Here is a 3,912-nt window from a genome sequence, read left to right as displayed (position 1 = left end):
ACCTTGGCCAACATCAACACATTTGGTGCCTCCATATGCATGTTCTTTTCTATAACATTTTTTTTGTCTTCTGATGAGGGATTAGAACCATGTTTCAAGCCCACTAGATAATGAGGACAGTGGTTGAAATTTTATTAATTATAAAAGATTTGTTGAACAGAGAAATCAACATATTACTTGATATCATCTGCAAACCCGAAACCTTGTTTTGTGGCCACTTTGATCCTCAAGATCTAAGTTGAAATCTTTTGGAGGGAAGGAACCATCTGAATGCCCTTGATAATGATTACATTTTTATTCTAGAAAGGTTGTAAATCTCAATCGCAAAATCCATAGAGCCCTACAAAGAGAAGATCAAAAAGAAGTGAAAGACTAGGTGGATAAATACGTTGCTGTTAAAGACAAGATCAATTCATGCTCGTGGTTTCACGGATTATGCAGAAGCGAAAACAATCTGCCAATGAGACAATGACCTGCAGATGGCTGATGGTTGCACCTCGCGGCCTAGCGGATGCCGGATGGTTGATGGCCCGGTCGTCGGCATGGGCACACGGCTGCGGCGCAACACCAGGGTGCCGTGCCCAACAGCGACAATTAGCCAACGAACAAGAATCCCCAGTGGCCGAGCGATTGGCAGAGAGTCCAAGATGAAACAAACCAGTGAACGTTCAGATATTCGGAGTGATTAACGCGTGCGGCCGTGCGAGTGTCGACGCTTCTCCTATCGCTAGCAGCAATTGGGCCTAACCCATCTCCAGCCCCTTGTGCTTGGTTTCCTCCTTTTATTTTTTCGCTACCTAATATTTTTGCTAGGCTATACTAACATAAATACCAGATCATGGCCCCACCTCCTGGCCTGGGCCTTGAGCCGTCGCCCCTTCGACCATACACCAGGGTCGGCCTGACTTCGAGCCATCTCCTTGGCCCATTCTAGCTGGCAAGCCGCCTCACTAGCCATGTCACTGCAGGCTCGAGCTCCTTCAAAACAAAGAATGGAATCCTCACATTCCGTCTTTTCGTTCCGTTGGGCACCACTCGTCCGAATGAGTGAGCGACATGAGAATAAAGACGACGACTACGGTTGCAACAATGGTTGATGGCAAGATCAAATCTCAGGCTTGACGCTTCCCCGTCGATGGGTGAGGTGCCGGTGATGACTTCGTCAACCTTGATGCTTTAACTTCGGTCATATTTTAAATAGACCTTGTATACGAATTCGTGTATGTTTTTTTTAGTATAGGCCCACAGACATCCTGTGCCGGAGTTCGGCCCAACTAAACATGAAGCCCTAAATAGGGCCCACCCCCATCATCCGCCTCCTCGGTCACAGACCCACTCCACTCTCCGCTTCACTCTCCACCCCCAAATACCCAAACCCTCACCGCCGACCATGGCTGGTCCCCGGCAGCCGCCGTTCACCAACGTGGACCCCGCGACGGAGGCCGATCTGCGGGGCAGGGGCCGTGACCCGCGTGAGGTGGACCGATCCATGGAGGAGCTACTCAGCAACATCAACACCGAGCTCATCCCCGACATGCCCGCCTCCGACGGACATCATCTTGAACGACGCCCACCTCCGCCCCAAGGCGTCAGCTTTTCCCCCACGTCGCCGACTCGGCGGCCATCGTCACCGCCATCTCCACCGTCCTCGAAGCGCACACGGGACCCATCCCCTACGCCCTCTCACCAGCAGCCACATGAGCGCCTACCAGGCCCAGCTCGCGCGCTGGCTCCAGCTCCTGGCCACCAAGGGCGTCCAGGAGCTCGCCCTCGTCAACCGCCCGTGGCCGCTCGACGTGCCCCTCCGGGCCGTGCTCTTTGGCATCGCCAGCATCGGCTGCCTCTACATCGGCCTCTGGAAGTTCGAGGATGTGGCAAGGTTACTACCCCGCACCTCCTTCCACCACCTCCGTGAGCTTGGCATCTGCAGCGCAGTCATGGAGGACGGGGACATCGACTTTGTCGTCGCCGAGAGCCCCATCTTGGAGACCCTCAGGCCTCAACATCCATGGATGCAACAAGGGGCTGCGCCTTCGCTTCGTCAGCCAGAGCCTCCGGTGCGTCCAAATTTGCAGCTCTGTTCCGGATGACATCGCCGTGGTGAAGGCTCCTCGCCTCGAGCGGCTCATCCTGGAGGGATCCCGAGGCAACGCCGGCGGCTTGTGCACCAAGGTCAGCATTGGCGATGCTCCCAAGCTGCACGAGGAATCTTGCAGCCAGGGAACACCATCCTGGTTCCTGGAGATGCGAGACAACATCGTCATGGTGTGTACATCTCCTGTCCGCGGTCTAACAGTTTCTTCAGTTAGCAAAACATCGTCCAATTGTTGGAGGTACAATACTAAATGTGTAATTTTTTTGTTCAATGGGGTTCATTCCAGGCCGGGATAAATGCGAGCCAAGCGCCATGGCCACCAGCGTCAAGTTCCTGAGTCTAAATGTGCGTTTCAGAAGCCACACCGATTCCAAGATGGTTATCTCCTTCCTCAGCTGATTTCCCAATTTGGAGGCACTGCACATTATGGTAGTTTTTTTCATTTCATGTTTTTCTTACATTCGTACCGGTTTCCAGTATGTCTTATGTGTAGAATGTTTGCGGCAGCAGATCATGTGTTTTCAGCTTCTGATTGATTAATTGCAGATAATGTACTATTATGCAGTTCTCCCAATGTCGATTGCTTTGCTTATTTACCTCTTGTTATAGCGTCTCTCACCATGGTCATATATCATACAACTTGGCAATATTTGTGCTTTTGATGTTGTAAGTGGCATGTGGGGCCCGTTTCTGACTTCAGAATTTACACATGATAAACCAAACACATTGCCACCTACAGTTTTTTGGAGGTCCATGTGGTTTATCATATTACTCTAAACCACGTCACATACTACATAGCGATTTCAGCTGTGAATTTTGCAACTGACATGCAGTGCCAGACTACAGTTTGCAGGTGATCTGTGTGATATTACCACAATGCCATGTTAGTTCTTTGCTACTAGAACCACTAGTAGCAAACGGAGCTTTAAAACCGGTTGGGGGGGACCTTTAGTACCGGTTGGTGTTACCAACCGGTACTAAAGGTTTTTTTTTGAAAATTTTGGAAATTTTTTTGATTTTTTTTTCAATTTTCAATTTTTCTGAATTATTTGGTGATTTAGTCTCTAATCACCTTTCTTAACTGCTCAAGTGTGGATCACTCATTCCAAATCATCTAACATCCCGACCGGTCACCCATCCCTCTCACTACTCCAGCCCGAGCACGCTTAACTTTCGGGTTCTATTCCCCTTCATTTCCAAGTCTGCACTTGTTGTTTTCCTGACAATAGTAAGATGTCAATCCTATTAACCCTCAGGAGTTTAGGTTGAGCATTAAGTCACACATTTCACTGTTTGAGTTTGAAACTATTATTTTAAAAAACAGTAATTATTTAGTAACACTAATATTTCTTGAATAAGTTTGACCATAGTTTGACCAGATTTGACCAAAATTCAAAAAATTGAAATAATTATTTAGTAACACTAATATTCTTGAATAATTATGTAGTAACATTAATACTTCTTGAATAAGTAGTTTGACCAGATTTAACCAATTTTTTTAAAAAAACTGAAATTTAACCATATCTTTTTTTTCCTTTTGGAATTTGAGGATTCTAAAAAATTTCAAACATGCCGTAGGTGGTCTCCATCGGATGCGGATTTTCGTGCTGAATTTTTTGATATATTATACGTTTTTTTTCCGACGTCGTATGCAAAAGTTATAGCCGTTTTACATTTTCCCTACACTTTTTGCAAAACATGTCCAAATTTAAGTTTTTAAATTTTCCTAACTAGTAGATGTAGTAATATAACTACCTCTCGAAGGATTTTATTTTTTGAAGTTTTTATCATTTTCTTTTGATTTTTTTCAAACTGAA

General features: G+C 46.6%; 1 pseudogene; it reads left to right on the top strand.

Moving 5' to 3' along the window:
* Positions 1-1,390: 1,390 nt before the first annotated feature.
* Positions 1,391-3,912, top strand: part of LOC119344259 — a 4,470-nt pseudogene continuing 1,948 nt past the window's right edge.

This window comes from Triticum dicoccoides, unplaced genomic scaffold (assembly GCF_002162155.2).
Source record: "Triticum dicoccoides isolate Atlit2015 ecotype Zavitan unplaced genomic scaffold, WEW_v2.0 scaffold16131, whole genome shotgun sequence".
Classification (NCBI taxonomy): domain Eukaryota; kingdom Viridiplantae; phylum Streptophyta; class Magnoliopsida; order Poales; family Poaceae; genus Triticum; species Triticum dicoccoides.
Note: the sequence above shows the minus strand (reverse complement) of the source record. Positions and strands in the feature narration are given on the sequence as shown.